The sequence below is a fragment of the Periplaneta americana genome, chromosome 4 (genome assembly GCF_040183065.1).
Source record: "Periplaneta americana isolate PAMFEO1 chromosome 4, P.americana_PAMFEO1_priV1, whole genome shotgun sequence".
Taxonomy (NCBI): Eukaryota; Metazoa; Arthropoda; class Insecta; order Blattodea; family Blattidae; genus Periplaneta; species Periplaneta americana.
Window position 1 is genome coordinate 68074023 of NC_091120.1, and position 18884 is coordinate 68092906.

An 18884-nucleotide genomic window follows, 5' to 3' on the forward strand; every position below is an offset into this window, starting at 1 on the left:
ATTGGGTTGAGGGAAAACCCCGGAAAAAACCTCAACCAGGTAACTTGCCCCGACCGGGATTCGAACCCGGGCCACCTGGTTTCGAGGCCAGACGCGCTGACCGTTACTCCGCAGGTGTGGACATCACAGTTTTAGAATTGGTAAAATTAGCACAGAAATCTAAGTCTGTTATGCTCCTCCAATCATTCACAAACCGTATTTTTAATAGATTATTCACGTACTGTAAGTCTTCTTTGCTTCACTCTGTTGTTTGGTGCAATTAGTGATGGTTCAGGCACAAAACAATTGTGTTCCCTATTTTAAGAATAGTTATGAATTTCTTTCATGGGTCATCACAGCGATAGATGGGATCATTCTTACATTTTCATCTTTAATAGACTTCTATGCATAATTTTCTTTATTTCACTGATGTCATCAATCGTCGTAGAATATTCACTCAGTGTTTTGTAGTTCTTCAATTCAATTCTTCATTGAAAATGCGGACACAACCCACAGATTTATACGTATTATGGTAATATTTAGATGTCTGTACTTCAGAATTTTTTCGTAGGTGTTATTAATTTTGGACATAATACGATTTCCTCCAGGCTCTTTACAGGAGCGAATATGATTTGAAACAAACTCACTTTTGAACACTCGATTTCACGGATTACAGATTTGATTTGAAACAACCAGACTTCACACCATGAAAGACAGAATAAGGCTCTTTATGAGAGTGTATGAAACTCAATTTCGTCCGCCGGTGGACTTGAAACAATGCTCCTCATATCCGCTTTACAGTTTTTTTAATTAACGAACTTCGTTTTCTTTATTAATAGGTTAAAGTTTAGATCTACTCTCTTTACCATTAGCCTATACCTAATTGTTCACTTTAACGACACGGTGCGTTGTTTAGCAGTAATCACCACAAATTACTGGTAGCGTTTGACAGTGGGGATCGTGTTTTACTGTGTTTATCCTACACAGGCGTGCATTTCCATAAAAATTGTGAATTAAAGGTTACCGATTTAAATGAGGGGATAGCTCAGTGACATGAGACCGAGGAATATGGCGAGGTTAGAGTAGGGTAGATGAAGGGATAGCGAAGTGGCAGCAGGCCGAGGACTATGACAAGGTTAGAAGGAAAGAAAAGGAGATAGCTATACCATTTATATACAATAAACGATTTCAAAGATATTTCTTTTACCACATCATATTTTTCCTTAATTCCGCTCTGATAACGCGTTATAGTATCTTTCAAAATCTGTATTTTCTTCTAATGCATTAAAAAATATCACTAAACTTCTTAAACTTGAATACTTCACTCAATTCTACAGCATATAGTTACGAATTTCATTAGCAACATATCGCTTCTCTTTTATTTCACATGGCTCGGTACGGCCCGGTCACTAGCAGCGAGCGTAGTCGACGCTGCTGTACCACATGCATTGTCCAGTTATTCCCATAACTACATTCCCTTTAAATGATCGCGTGAATCAATGAAAAATCTCTTGAATACTGATAAGGCGATCATCATGAAAACGGATTGGTTTGTTGCCAGTTGAATTCCTCTATATCTACACAAATAAATTAATTGATCGATGAGTCAATGACTCAACTATTTACTATGTGTGCGGGCTAAATTAGAGAGTCTTAAGAGCTAAATGCCGCGACTAATCAAGTAACAATGCAATGAAATGTGCAAGTAATCCAGTCTACTAGTAATGTCCTCCTGGGAAATTACACAGATCTCCTACCTGATGTGTGCGATGTCCCCCTCGTGATCCACAATGCCTCCATTCTCGTAGGGTGGCGGAGGGGTGGCGCAGAGATCACTCAGCATATAGTCGAGGTCAGTCGCGAGAGTGTTCAGCAACTGCAATAGATGAGACATGCTTTCAGTACAGCATTCACGTTTAGACATAGGCAAGATGAGTGAAGGGTGTATTCGCATTAAGTCGAAGATTAAATCCTCGTTGAGTGTTAGAGAATGTCCTATAACCTTAACTCTACCATATTAAATAAGTTATTATTATTATTAAAATTATTATTATTATTATTATTATTATTATTATTATTATTATTATTATTATTATTACATTAAAATGTCAATGTGTTTTCTATTTATCAGTCTGCGACGTTACTATTATTTCATTAACATAACCACATAAGAGTATACAGATCTTTTCTTTACTCCACATCCTCTCACGGCCAAGGAACGACTAAGCTAATGAGTCCGCGAGGTATCTGGAGCAGTCTACCTCCAGAGCACGACTGATTCTCAACTCTGGCTCTTTCCGACGTGCCAGCCGGATCATGGATAAGTAAGTAACTTATCCTTTCGCTTTATATTTACTTTCTATGAATATAATATAATAATATGGTGATTACGTTCGCATGTTAATATACCTAGTTGACCAGTTTCATCTCGGGAGCCATCTTCTGAACTGGTGAGCTCCTTGCGCCTTCCGGTATATTCATTTGGTTTGCTGGGGTTGCGCTTTTGTTGTGTAGTGTGGAGTCAAATAGTGTGTGTGGTCTGAAATTCAGTTGTGTGTTGAGGATTTGTTGCGGGTGTGTTTTTGTGTATGTGTGTATTTCGTATTGTTCTACCCATAGTGTGTTTAGTTTCTGTTTTTTCGGTTGGATATGTAGAATTTCCAAGTCTCTGTCTATATTGCTGTAGGTGTGGCTGGCGTTTGTGATGTGTTCTGCGTGTTGTGTGATTTGGTTATAGCTGTGATGTGTTCTTTGTAACGTGTTTGAAATGATCTTTGCCTGTCTGTCCAATGTAGAAGTTGTTGCAGCTATTGAATATGAATTTGTATACACTTAATATTTGAGTAGAAAAATTCGCTCCGGCGCCGGGGATCGAACCCGGGTCTTTGGTTCTACGTGCCAAGCGCTCTGACCACTGAGCTACGCCGAATTCAATCCACAGCACCGCGCACTCAGTTGAGTGACTTATTTGGCCGGGATTCAGCAGTTATGATGCACTGCTAGCTATGAGAATATTATAGATTTATTAATTTGTCCTACAGAATAATCTCTGTAATGTTGACAATATTTGAGGAGGCAAATTCGCTCCGGCGCCGGGGATCGAACCCGGGTGGTCAGAGCGCTTGGTACGTAGAACCAAGGACCCGGGTTCGATCCCCGGCGTCGGAGCGAATTTTTCTCCTCAAATATTAATTTTCAACATTACAAAGATTATTCTGTAGGACAAATTAATAAATCTATAATATTGTATACACTTGTTAAGTTGTATTTGTTTGTTTGTGTTGAGATGTTTTTGTAGAATGTTTTGTATTCTGTGTGCGAAGTTGTAGTTTAATTTTTTGAATGAAAATGTGATCTTGTATGTGTTTTTGTTTTCGTATGTTAGTGCGATATATTTTTGTGTTCTTGTGTTTGTGTTGTGTTTTTATGTTTTTGTACTTTTTTTTCTTTTTTATTATGTTATCTATTATGTTGGGGTTGTATCCATCCATTTTCTTGTGCTATGTATCTGCTGATATTTATTTCTTCTTTGTAGTCTTGCTGGCCCATTGGTATGTTGAGTAGTCTGTGTATGTACCATGGCTCGAAATGCAGCATGTGATTGGATGTGTTGTGTATGTGTGTATACATAAGACTGGTGAAAATTATTAATTTAACACAATCATTGTTGACCAGTGCATTCATTTTAAATTTATATGTCGTTTGCATGCCTCAATGATGCGTTTCCACGGAAGTCCACGGACCAAGCTTCAGGCAATTTGTATTATAAATCCAAGGCGCCTCGAAGCCGCACAGAGTTAACACAATAGAGCGGGCCATTAATTCGGAACAAGAACTCTAAATCACAACAGTCGCACATAAATGACTTCACGGACTATTCAAGCGCGGTGAATGTGCCCACACTTCGAGGAAGTGTCCTCTCCCCCACTCAAGACCGTCTGCTAAACTAATGTTCAAAAGCGGGAACGTCAGGGATGCGGGAAGGGGAGGGATCTGACTCAATCGAGTCCGCAGGATCCGACTCAGTCTCATAAAACACATGGGTACTACGTGACGCGATTCACAGCGCACGTGTCAGAAGCTGAGTAAATCGACCTGACTCCAGATACAATCAACACGTCTATTTAACTGACAGGATTCCATACACTCTACAGGCTGTTACTTCATGAACTCAGTGGTCAACATATTCGTTAGTTTATTAATAATCTACATGATTCACAGAGTCGATTATTTCTTCAATTTTTAAATTAATGTGACACAGATTAAAAAAGGGTGTTACTTAAAGATTACACTGTGGCTTACTCAGATGAATCTGTTACATAATGATTAAACGTGACTTTCTCATAGAAGTATGTTACTTAATGAATCGACGTGACATATTCAGAGAAACGAGTTATTTAATTAATAGACGTGACTTATACAGAGAAATCGGTTATTTAATGAAGGGACGTGACTTATTCAGAGAAGTCTGTTAATTACTGATTCGACGTGACTCGTTCAGAGAAGCCATATTTTAATAAATAGACGTAACGTGTCCAGAGAAACGTGTTATTTAATTAATAGACAAGACTTACACAGAGAAATCGGTTACTTAATGAAGGGACGTGACTTATTCAGAGACGTCTGTTATTTACTGATTCGACGTGACTCGTTCAGAGAAGCCATATTTTAATAAATAGACGTAACATGTTCAGAGAAACACGTTATTTAATTAATAGACGTGACTTACACACAGAAATCGGTTATTTAATGAAGGGACGTGACTTATTCAGAGAAGTCTGTTATTTACTGATTCGACGTGACTCGTTCAGAGAAGCCATATTTTAATAAATAGACGTCACATGTTCAGAGAAACGTTTTATTTCATTAATAGACGTGACTTACACAGAGAAATCGGCTATTTAATGAAGGGATGAGACTTATTCAGAGAAGTCTGTTATTTACTGATTCGATGTGACTCATTCAGAGAAGTCTTATTTTAATAAATTGACGTCACATGTTCAGAGAAACGTGTTATTTAATTAATAGGCGTGACTTACACAGAGAAATCGGTTATTTACTGAAGAGACGTGACTTATTCAGAGAAGTCTGTTAATTACTGATTCGACGTGACTCGTTCAGAGAAGTCATATTTTAATAAATCGACGTGACTTGTTCAGAGAAATCTGTCATTTAATGTTACTCAACGAATGGATATGACTCACATAGTTGACAAGTCTGTTAGTTAATGAACCAATAAAATTCACAAAAATGACATGTCCATTGTTTACTTAATCTATATGCAAATTTTTGCAGAGTCGATAAATACGTTATTATTACAACAAGAATTTTTTTTTTTACTTCTTTTTTTCCTGTATTGACAAACTTCGTACATGATAATTTATCACATGCCTATTTATGAACATAATTCCGAAGTTTTATTTCACATAGTAGTGCATACGTAAGGCGCTGCAACATAAAACCACGTATTTTGGCGAAAATATATAAAATGTAAATATTTCGAAGTTTCTTTATCTTTAAATTGCATTTTTAAATGAAAATGCATAGAAATTGCATATTTTTTGCTTCTGCTTTACTTTTCGCCTCATGGGACCTTCCCATAGATAAAGTACTAAGCGTCACTTCCATAAAACCACAATGCGAAACAACTGGCTTCATTCAGTATCTATGCTGAACTTACAACTTGTGATGTGGAACGAACATTTTCGCGTTATAAGGCTTTATTTATTGAGAATCGTGAATTACATATTACCAAAAATTTGGAAATGTGTTCGTAATGGATTGCAACTCCCAGATATGAAGATAACATTAATTGATATTAAGACCTTTTCGGATTTATAGCGCATAAATGCATAAATATTTTCAACATTTTTGACACAAAAATCATAGTCCAAGTTGTTATACGAATGAACGTGACTCACAGAGGCAAGTGTAATATGTAATGAAGTGACAGACACAAAGAAGACAAGAAGTGTGTTAAATAAATAAATACTAATGAATAAATCAATCGACTTTACTCAGAGCCCATAAATCTGTCACTAACGAACTGGCATGAGTCACAAAGACTAATTCGTTATTTAATAAACAGACACAAGTCACGGAGTCGACATGTCTGTCATTTAATGCATCGTTGTGACTTACATAATCGAAAAATCTGTTATTTAAGAACTAAATCGCTGTCAGAACTTTAGTAAGTTTGACATTTCTGATCGTAAAACGAGTGGCCCATGGTTCAATTCCTGGTTGGGACAAATTATTTGGTTGGGTTTTTTTTTCCAGAGTTTTCTCTCAGCCAATTAAAGTAGAATTGCTCGGTAACTTTCGCTGTTGGACCTCGGACTCATTTTGCCATCATTAATTCACATATCACCATCATCCATACCACAGCCCGAGTTAAGTTCAAGGTCCGGCGTGCTGTACTTGTACAAGAGCGCGGTCGTTCGGCAATAAGTATCATTCTCAGAATAGGAGTAGTAAAGCATAATAAGTAGGGGTCGGAAATTGATACTTAAAATTCACAGAAAAATTACTTACAAAATTACATTAAATTTCTGAAAATATGACTCTAAAATTAAAAAAAAGAAACATGACCAGGATTTGTAATAATAATAATAATAATAATAATAATAATAATAATAATAATAATAATAATAATAATAATAATAATAACTCCTTTTTTATTCAACTGACGTCATGAGCGCATATTTGAAACCATCAAGGTCCCCTGGTGAAAAATCTTCATCAAAAGCACTGAAGTCAAAATCTTCACTTTGCAGAACTTTCTCGACTTTACACATTGACTGATATCCAATGTTGTTTTCCAGTACCTTCTTCATTTTCTGTCTAACTTCTTGTCCAATTTTTCCTACACGTTTTTGCAAGTTGTTAACTCACAGTAGCTCATCCACTCTATGAAGAACAAGAGCCATGCATGTTATGTGAATCACTTTTGTCTAAAATTATTTAATTGCCGTGCTCGCTTTCACCATATATCTGGCTGCCCTGCACTTTCTTTAATTTCACACAACTTATAAAATAGTTTAGCCTACCTCCATCTGTGGAACATACATTGTCACCAAACTCTGTCACTAACTGTAGCAAAAGACTTTGTCTACTTTACTTCACTTTCGGCATATGTACGTCTTCACTTGTGAGGTACAATAAAATGCTGACTGCGGGCACTGCGGCTGCAGTATTTGTTCTGTTGCGTTGAATTGGGGTAAACACTTAACACACGTGATCAGGAGTCGAGACTGATGCAACCGTAAGGAAAATTCCTGAATGACGCAATCAAATTGCGTAAGCAATCTGCAATAGGTTCCCGAATATAGACTACGACCACAACGTAAAAAGAAGTCCGTTAAAAGCATAAAAGGGCAAAGAATGCAACAGAAAGTACTATATTTCCCTAAAAATGACCAATATACAATAAAAGATCGAAAAATGCAGAGAAATACAAAATAAAAGTATGCTATATTTGTTCGTGTTGAAGTGAAAGGAGTTTATATTGTATGTATGTATTTATATTTACACTGCAAGTGGGCAAGCACCCGGTGGCAGTGGTATATACAATATTAACAATACACAATAAAATGATAACCTATACACAATAAAATTTACAATACACAATACAATTTTACGACACATATACAATTTTACACACAATACAATAATAATACACAATACAATTTAGCACAATAATAATAAAACATAAAATAAAATACCTAATTTTACAATACAACCTACATAATTATCTATAGGTCCTACATAAGTTTCAATAGTCTTTCACTTTACTCTCATCTCACTCACTGTAGTGGCACTATGACGCATTTCACTGACACTTTAGCACACATTTCACTGACACTCTGTAACACATTTCACTGACACTATAGAACACATTTCATTGACGCTATAAATTATCACTAATCGGAACTGTTCACTGCACTGTAAAACCATAACTTCACTGACTCACCTCGCTTCACTGATACAACAGTTCAAATAAGTCAAATAATTACATCCTTATGCATACTTATAAACAGAACTACATTTAAACTAAACATTTCTAGTCTAAGGCCCTCTTACACGCTAGTTTTAAATAATTTACAATTCAAACCAAGGAAGTAAACTCGTCAGCCTAGATAAATACATGTCACCTTAAAAAAAATTAAATTTTGAATGTCACCTTAATTTTAATTTTCACTTTATATACAACTTTTTAAATTATTCTTGAATCTCCTTAAGGAAGGACAGCCCTCAAAGACCGCTGCAGGTAGGTCATTCCAATCATTTATAGTTCTATTTAAAAATGAGTATTTACCTACATCCGTTTTCTGTTTCCTACATTTGATTTTAAAATCATGATCGTTCCTACCATAGTACGTTGGCTTTTCTAACCGAGCCGTTATGTCTACCCATGCTTTCTGACCTAGATGTGCTCTATACAATGATGTTATTCTAGTTTTCCTACGTCTGTTTTCCAAAGTTTCCCATTTAAGTTCTTTTATCGTATCGTTTTCATCTTCTCTTTTACCTTTAACAAATTTCTCTGCCCTATACTGGATTCTTTCTAAGGAATTTATCTGGTATATTCTATAGGGATCCCAACATGTAGTTCCGTATTCCATTAACGGTCGCACTAACGTTAGATATGCTATTTCCCTCGATTTGGGGCTAGCTTTTCTCAAGATTCTCGTAATAAAGTGAAGTGCCCTCCATGCTTTACCCGTAACATTATCAACATGCTCTCCCCAAGAAAGTTTGGAGTTTAAATACACTCCTAGGTATTTACAACATTGTTCTTGCGGAATTACAACACCACTGAATTCGTAATTAAGACTAGTTTCCTCTCGGGTTTTACAAAATGTTATAGATTTACTTTTAGAACCATTTATTTTCATCCTATGCTTTAACGCCCAGTTATCAATTTTATTCAAGTCTGTTTGAATAGCATCTACATCTGAATTATTTCTAATCTTTCTATAGATAATGCAGTCGTCTGCAAATAGCCTCATATTTGATGTAATATTCTGGCATAGGTCATTTACGTATATTATAAAGAGTAACGGACCCAGAACGCTGCCCTGTGGCACCCCTGAACTTATATTTCCAATTTCCGATATTTCATGACCTACTCTAACTCTCTGGGTTCTACCGTTTAAGATGAAGAAAATGCATCCTGCATTGTTTGTGATGATATTTCATAAACTTCCGAGCCCTAAATAATAAGCCTTAGTGTGCAGTGTACTCTTCGGACCCCTCCTGCGTACAAGGGGGAAAAAAAGGCCGACATTGAACTTATTTACATGCTCACTAACTCGGTAAACACAAATTGACTTCTTGTGGAAAAACTCAGTGTTAAGATTTAAATTACCAATTGTTTTTGGGTAGTGACTTTCTGCTCTCACATGAAATCGGCTTATTAATTTCGACTAATTTTGAATGAGAGTAGAGGGATTATACTTCTCTTGCGAATACATAAACATTGTTTGATTTAATCCAGCAGCTTCAGAACTTAATGAAAATTTTAATTAACTCGAGGTCAACACTGAATTTAATTAATATCATGACGAAATATTCTGCCGCTTTGTATTTACTGAAGCGTCTGGCACCCCAAAGTGCATGCAGGAAGCCCCTTGCACAAGGGTGCATGCGTGCAGACGAGGGGGAGAGTGGTGCAATGTTTCACCGCGCAATTAGCGTTATTATTGCTGTTAGTTGCTTTGATTCTGCGATGGGCTTAATGTGCAACAACTGATTAAGTCCAGCTCTTCGTCTGCAACATGGGGGACAGGGGTGATTAAGCCGATCACAGTGGTTGCATTTGGGGGAATTACAAAGATATTAGGATATAACGACCGATGACTGCTCCAATGATTACTCAGGACTGTGTCCCTACTCGCAGGATTCCTTGCGGTTGCTTGTCACTTATCAGTCATTATGTTAATGTGTTGCCATTGGGATTGAATATAGGTGGTCTTGGGAACATTAAAGGGCAGTGGTGAAGCTCTTAAGATGATTTTGAGGCTTAGTCTACCCAAAAAATTTGAGTTATTATTCCTAGTAACAGTAGGACTATAAGTTCGTAATAACTAAGTATCGTAACACTTGGTTGCACTCCGATCTTTCCATTCACTATTGGCAGTCATTCCAGTATGGACGGAGCAATGAGGCCTGAGGTAAAAAGTCTCTAAAGACTGGCTACGACCTTGACTCGCAAGTTTGAGGGGGAGACTAGGGAAGGGTTATCAATTCTCTACATCTCTATACTAAACGAGACTAGCCTTTCTTCACAATATTACCACAGTCTAGTATATACAGTCACGAAGCACGAGTCGTGAGGGTGCTAGGAACAATAGACTGTGCCGGTATTATTTTGCATTGTCTGTAATGAGGCGATATTAGCGATCCTAGTGGTTGGCAAATATCTATGGATGCATATTTACTACGTATTGAGCTTCGTGACTGTATATACTAGACTGTGATATTACGTCGCGCTATATTTGTGTCTTCTGAAAGCGCTGTGTTGTTGAGTTTAGTTTAATCAAAATGCATTGTGTTACACATTAATTTTGCGTAAAATGTCTGAGGTCATTATTTCAAGAATTAAAACAGAAACCGTTTTCAAGTTGATCGTATGTAACAAAATGTGCTTACAAAGATGGGAGATCGACACCACATTTACATATTAAAATAACGGATGAAGGAAGACAAAATAGAAATTTTCTTTCATGGCATAATAAATATCTTATCTCTGATTGAGGTACTGGCTGATATGTATCTATTATCAGACAGTACATCTTACTTATGTCAGAGGAGAACAATTGTTTGTATGCATCTGAAGTCTGATTAGTGGAATATGTAGCTAATCGGCGATGTATGCATTGGAGGGGGAAAGGAACTGGCAACCCTACCCCATTATCTCCTGGCACAGTTGCCTCATGAGTGATTCCTTATTGGTGTTACTTATGAGGTTCAAACCTGTCTTCGGACTGTTGACTAAAGAACAACAAGAAGAAATATCTTTGGCTAACAGGGTGCTCTGAGACCAATAAGTTATATTGTTTTACCTGGATTATGTTTGGAAGTGAAAATGAGTGGTCATCATCTTCTTATGGATTCTTCGTCACAAAAAATTGATAGAAAAGTCGATAAACATCTACTCTATAAATAGATACAAAGTAAATCGATTTTTTTTTTTCAGTCTACCCAGTATTTACACCTTAGCTTCGCCACTGTTAAAGGGTGAAGCAGTTTCCAGCTGTTTTACGTGATGGATATAATATTGGTAATATTGAGATACGAGTAATATTGTGATAGTCCTATTTTAGAGAACCGAGCAACAGAAGAACCGGTTTTGTGCATAAACTTGTCCACGAACCTTCCCTTAACACGTTGACGCAAAAAAACCGATCTTCCCCTCGCTCAGTAACATTGTAATAGATTCTCAAAAATAACTGTCACAATATTACCAACTTTTACCCTACATATATAATATATACCTAGTAGATCATTCAAGAAATAAACAAATGAGAATAATTCAGTAAATTACTTATTTATTTTAAAAACTGTAACTTTTGTCACTTTCCATCATTTCCCTCTTTCTGCCAGTATATAATTGTCCCATCACTCTAAACTTTATAGTTCCTGCAAAAAAGAAATCTGTCCATTCATTCATTAAACCATTCTGTCGTTCACTCACTCGCTATTCATTTGCTCAGTCACTGAACTACTCAGTTGTTCACTCACTGTTATAGAATGAGTATTTTTTCATTTATTTGTTTATCCAATCGGTTATTAACTCACTCACTATTCCACTCATTCATTTGCTCAATCATTAAACCACTCAATAGTTCACTCAACCACTCACTTAATTTTCACTCATTCATTTGCTCTGTCAATCAGTTAATCGGTACCTATTCATGTGCTTAGTCATTTATTCATCCTTTCCCGTCCATGGAACTGGATATTCTGTTACGTCCTTCATTGCCTTATTCAGCAAGGCAACAGCCAAGCCACCGCTGTCATCCTACCTAGTAAACCTAAGACGGGTCGTGGTTCGCATACGACCTTGCTAAGGGACAGGCCTGTACCTGATTTCGGGCAGATCACTCGCCATCGCCAGTATTCTCAACCACCTAGCAAAGGTGCAAATGAATTGGGGAGAGTGAAAAAAAAATATAGTATACTGTCCAAATTTCACGGGAGGACCCCTGCGAGGGGAGTATGGTCCTTGCGGGGTAAGAGGAGAGAGTAAGCCAGTAACTCGGCGTTCTTGAAGGAGCAGGTGGATGGGAGTGATATCATTGGCCGGCCGGTTTCGTGTCGGTGATAGGTTATAAGAGTGGGGGAAAAACTCGCATTCCTTGCTCGGATCTTCTCGTGAAATGCGGACTGTAGGTTAGCTATATTTTTTTTGTGATTTATTGATCTAACTGATTAGATGGTTCTTTTCCTCAGTACAATATTAAGTACTAAAGGGCATTATGCGATAGAGTGAAGAGTTTAATCCCTGAAGAGATATCCTTTCCACAACTTTTCATAAATATTCCTCTGTCTTACCAGGAAACATTTTTTGGAAAACTACCTCAAAATAAATTACAATTGCGTCTCTTCGATTAATTTTCTTATACTGTAGTGAAGTAATTTTCAAGGACCAAGTAAATGCTATTGGCCCTATGATTTGAATATGTAAGAGCAGCGCTGATTCTAATATGGTGCTGATGTAGCTAATCGCGTGATAAATTACTCCAGCAAACTGACAGGGAATGAAGAACCTTGAACAAAGGTAAACTGTGTCGAAAACGCGCAGAATCTTTGCACAGTCACGCACAGCTTGCCCTTCCGGTTGCTCCGGACAACGTGACCGGCACGGTACTTCGTGGAACAATGGTTCTTGCACCAGGTGCAGCCAAGCGCCCGCACCTGGCAGAAACAGATCGACGAGACTTCGCCTGCTGTCCATTGTCGAACACAAATCGGCACATGCAAACAGATCACTCGCTGCGGGCAGATGAGAGATTTCGGAAGAACGCAGCACGCCGGAACTACAGTATCTATTACATCGATATCCATCCATCCATATTATGCATACATACTGTACATACATACATACCTACCTTGCACATGCACATTATACTCTAACTTCACAAATCTGCACGATGATCTCAAGTTTTAGTAGGAAATTCTTACATTCTTATGCAAAAATCTATACACTGCTCCGTCCATATACGAGAAAGCCAATGCGTACCTACTTAGATATAACACGCGCAGCAAGTCCCCTGCAATCGGCAAGTATCATGTTTAGGTAGAGCATGAAATTTCATGGTGTATTATGGACAGTACAAAATTGATTATATGGGAATGAGTATTTAAGAGCTGTTAATTCATTATAAAAAGTGAATCTGATACAATTAATTTCATTTCCTACAATATATACTGTATATCTATAAAATACAATAATAAATAAACGAGTGGCTGAGTAAGTAAATGAGTAAATAAATAAATAAATAAATAAATAAATAAATAAATAAATAAATACTTACAAATGGATTTTAAGGAACCCGTAGGTTCATTGCCGCCATCACATAAGCCCGCCATCGATCCCTATCCTGTGCATCATATCCCACCTCCCTCAAATCCATTTAAATAAGTAAATAAATAAACAAATAAATATATAAAAATAAATATTACCCTAAACCCCCCAACAATATCCTTAATATTTCCGCTGTTTCAAGGCGTTGAATAATATTTACTCCGCTATTAGCTGGCATAACGTGCCAGATGTGTTTGTGACATTGCATTACTTGGATTATCGTCACAACAGACCACGTTGAACTGTTTTGATGCTTTCTTTGGACTCAAACGTATTCTACTAAATCAGAGGAGAGTGTATCATCATCATCATCATCATCATCATCTCATACAATCATTGTAATCCGTTATTTAATGACGCTTTATCAAGTGTGCGGTTACCTATGTCCACACCGTTGGTAATAGCAAGTTCGGTCCGAATATTCGCCATTCCGCCATTAGCTGGTATAACGTGCCTTGTAATACAGTATATAGCGAGTCAAACCTAAGGGACCGCACTCCTGCCGTCACTCGACACTAGAATCTGGCAAGCAGATCGTCTGCTCTCGCGGATAACATTCTTGCCCTTTTACGGCACTACAGTCAGGTAAGTGATCTATCGCGTAACTACCGAATTGTTTACGGGAACGGATAGAATCTTACTTGAATTTGAGAGTAGTTGTTCAGATAGTCCTCCATTACATTTTATTCATGAACTCGAGAGAACCCAATGCACTACTTGTCATAAAGCAGTCTCGTAGCTCGGTCAGAATGCCGGTAAGTTAGGTTTACTTTAAGTCCGACCCAGGACACAATACATGGGTTTTCCTAATCAGTTACTAGTGGCACAATTCTACTCGAACTTCACAGTGTCCATCCCAATTAGCTCTATGAATTGTATTGAGAAATACATACTTTTAACCATGGTTAGATACACAGTACAGCAAAACATTTGTCGAAAGTACCTACTGAAAAACAAATCTTACGAGTAGTTATGTTAATACAGATTTCGGCGACTCTATCTAAGAGACTATATGACAATCGGAACATTGTGTTGTTAATAATTAATTATTTAATAAATGGCGAGAATATGTTCCGTTCTCAATAAGAAGAAACAGTGTGTGAGAAGTAGTGCGTTGGTTTTCCCGAATACATGTATAGAACATAACGGATGATATTTCGGGATATTTCGTGCAGCTGCCCTGAAATTAAGGTAAAATTCTTCCCATTTCCATAAATGAATAATCCACTAGTGAAAGATCACTTGTCGGACTATATTGCCGTCAAACGGCAAGAACGTTATCCGCTAGAGCTCGCGATCTGCTTGCCAGATTCTAGTGTCGAGTGACGGAAGAAGTTCGATCCCTTAAGTTTGACTCGCTCTGCATTAGTGGGCATGAAACGATGACGATCAGGGAATCTTAGGGCGAGATTCTGTCCTCAGTGTAAGGTTGATATCTTGTTCCGGTGAATTTTATAGAATTATTTATTATCCAAGCCCAATAAAACTCACTAATCGAGATCACTAACTTCAGCCCTTCCTCTAAAGATGGACACTACTAACAAAATACCGTGAGGTTGTGGTCCTGAAGGATCTTGTTTCAACTCCCTCCAAAATGTCTATATTAATCTAAATACAGGGACATCACTTTATTTTTACCAACATTTTTTACATTAACCTGGCTATACTCGGAAACACTGTTACCCCCTTCCATTACAGGAGTTTGGTATTACTAGTGCAATATGTAAACAAATCATTTCACTAGCTACAGGAGGAGAGAAAAGTAGTGTATCCATTTATGTTACAGGGAAATTCGATATTACGATTTTCTGTTTGTTTATTACTTTTACGGTATTTTATCAAAATGCAGTAGAGTAGTAACAGTTTTTTTTTCACAAACTCAACTCTTCAGGCGGTTGTATTCATTATATAATGGCTACTTTATTCAGCATATTACCGTACTTTCGGTAACTCTAATTTCACTTCTGCTCAGTCCACACAGATAAAGTTATTCAGTCATGCTACACAACGTACCTGTGCGAAATAAGCAGGGCCAGGTGTTTATGGAGATCGCGAAAATCACGACATAATAGGTATACAATAGATTTTTACTAATCTTTGCGAATTAAGTGATTCTGATTAATAATATGCGGATAAAATAATCACGACAAATCGCGAAATAGAGTTCTAATAGCTTAATATGAACACATTCGCGAATTATTATTATTATTATTATTATTATTATTATATTATTATTATTATTATTATTATTATTGTGTCTTTTATAGCGAATTTCATATTCTGAGTTCTTTTTTCCAAGTACTTTTTGTTTTGAATTTGTTATAATATCGAAGTAGGCTACATTACATGGTATTCCAGGTGTTCTGATTACATTAGTGAACAAAAGAGACGGAGAATTCAACATTTCACTTATAATTTGAAAGTGTAAATTTAAGGGCTGCAAGTTTTTTGTCGTGTTTAATGCATGTGTGTTAAATACAGTCTCAATCCAACAAATATTGTCTATTGGTCATACCGCACCATTACCAGAATCCAACGAACCTTTAATATTAATTATTTGGAAAGTAATATTCATACGGTACTGAGTTAATACTCCAATTTCAAAACAATTGTATTTTTCAAAATTTCCATTAATACCCGCCAAGAGCACAAATAAATCTCCAACAATCTCCGCCGACACAAATATTAAAAAACACAAATGATAAAGTTAATCTCCATAAATACCTGCCCCTGTAAATAAGCTTCAATAATATAGGCTCTTTCTTCTATAGAAAACGCAACCATATTTCTGAAACACACTATACTCTGTACTGTTTACTTCACTGCCAGCAGACTTCGAAAGCAACAGCGGCCGTAAGTTTGTGTGGCTGACGGGAGCAGGAACATTAGTGAAAAGGGTGGGAGTTAGAGACCTGCAAAACTGCGCACACAACCGGTTTACATTCGACCGGTCGGAGCTCAACCGGCTACGATGAACATCGGGCCGAATAACTCGGTTGTCGAGCGATTACGCCTGATGTATTGCGGAGTAGATAGAACATCAGGCGCATTTACATGAAAATAACGTTTTTCGAGTACACAACCGGAGTAACAAGGAAATTTACGTTGTCTTATTGAAAAAAAAAGTGTTTGCAAGTATGCTTACAGTTCATTCGACACCATAACACATATATTTTCTTTATTATTCTGAACTTGCAGTAACTTTATAATTATCGTTTATATTTTAAACTTTTAGAGTTTTACTAATGAAAGTTGCTTATAGATATGTTAAACAATGTTATAGTTTTTCACAGAACAAGACGTGCACAAGCCATGTATATTTTTCTTACCAATAAACGCTATATAGCTAGCGTTGTTCTATATCAGTGTTAAACAGTATACGTCATAACTTCATCATTTGATTACGTCGTAACTCTTTCTCGTCACATATTGAATGAATCTTGTTCGATTTGTATAACCCAATGATCGATATTACATAAGTTCATGTAAGATCGCGAATTATTTAGAACACAAATCTCACACAGAAAGAAATGGTAAGGAGAAAGAAAATACGATCTCCAAATAACACCAGGTACATTTCATCATACAATAACTCTTTAACATTTTCTCAGTAGGCTATACAAACAGAGTAATACTATTGAAGGATATTTATTTTGTTTAATTAGAAAAATATGTTTGCTTCAAATAGGAATACAAATAATTTAACATTTTAATACATTTATTTTTGTATTTCGAACTTGCAGTAATTTGACTAGTAACAAATAAATGAACAATGGACACAGTGACATCGAAGGAAATAGACGTAATGTATAATGTGAAATATCATAATGCAAACATATTCAGAATTATAATTACAATTCATTATAAAACAAAATAGGAATGAAGTACATAAGTACATTATGACTTATGTACTTTAAACTAAAAAAAATGTATAGGCCTACCTCTAAAACAATAGTTGCATGCTTTTTAATTATTCTAATCAGTTGCAATATTATTTATTAAGAAATCAATTAAAAAGATAAACAGTAATGTTATTTTCAACAATACGATTACTTTGGCTCCCAACGGTTGTTGTTCTGTACAAAATAAGTATAATTTACACATTTCTAAACTACGAATAACAAAAAAAAGCAAGGTTTAGAAACAAATCATTCTGCATAGAAAATATCTACTTCAGAGAAAACAAGTGTCATTCAAAGAAGTAATATCAACTATTTGATGTTCACAATTATTATTAGGTCATATTATCATAGACTACATGATCAGAGTTGACTTCTTGTGTTTATGTATTAATAAATCTGTTTTACTAGTCTAAAGTTACGCTCGGTGGAAACACTTATTCATGGAATGGCCAATATTCGTTTCACAAGTGTTGCTAGAGAGGCTAGAATTGTTTGGTGATCTATCCATCAATTTAGTATGTAGAAAATGAAATGAGCATAATGTATAATGTGAGATATAATAATTAAATAAACCCAAAATAGAATTACAATTAATCACAAAACATAAAATTAAATAATTATTAACTCAAAATGCATTCCTCCAAAACAGTAGCTATTCATATACAGGGTAGAAGTGAAATAACCCTGCAGATTGTACGGGACGATAAGGTTCACTTAAATGAACGGAAAACCTATATTACGTTTAATTCTCTAGTCATAGTAAAACATACTAAAAGCATTGGTTGTAGTAGGTTTCAGAAGATATAAAGATTTTTTTGTTTTAGTTTTACTATTGATCGAGTTTACTGTTTTTTAAGTGTGTCATTATTGTAATATTATAATTCAGTTTTCTAGTGTAAGCAAAAATTACAACCTTGGTAAATTGTGGATACCGAAAGTTTTTTTTTCTGAAATTTACGCTTTACAACGTCCGTAGTTTCACGCTGCATGCTGTTTGTTCCTCTTGATGATCCGCAGCTATAATATCTGGATGGTTCACTGTGATCTCCATTTTATACGCCAGAGTCGTCCACCCACAGAGAGATCGTATCAACTCGAATACACGTTAAACCGAATACTCAGGCAGTACGCAAGCAGATGTACTTCGCATACTGCCTATAAAGCCAGGCGTCCAGTAGCGCTATGTAAGTCTCTTCGGTTTTCAACCGGTTTTGCAGGACTTTAGTGGGAGTCAAGTACATTCAGAAACGCAGGTACAATAAAAATGCAAGTAAAAATAAAGTGATGTCCCTGTACATTTGTACCCATTCAGTGATCACGAAAGACTGGGAAGGGGATGAGGTTTCTGCGAGACAGTTATAAACACCGTTTGTCCAAGATTGGCTTATGGCCTTCATGCAGAGAGAGATAGA

General features: G+C 36.4%; 1 long non-coding RNA gene and 1 other non-coding gene across 2 annotated transcripts in view; both read right to left on the reverse strand.

The window, feature by feature from the left end:
- Positions 1–1739: 1739 nt before the first annotated feature.
- The window catches only part of LOC138698817 (uncharacterized), a 503531-nt gene continuing 486386 nt past the window's right edge, over positions 1740–18884 (reverse strand). Inside the window, exon 3 of the long non-coding RNA XR_011331944.1 lies at positions 1740–1855. This is a non-coding gene — a long non-coding RNA (uncharacterized lncRNA). The remainder of the gene's footprint in view (positions 1856–18884) is intronic.
- Positions 2836–2908, reverse strand: TRNAT-CGU (transfer RNA threonine (anticodon CGU)). Its single transcript has one exon. It is a non-coding gene; the product is annotated as a tRNA-Thr (tRNA).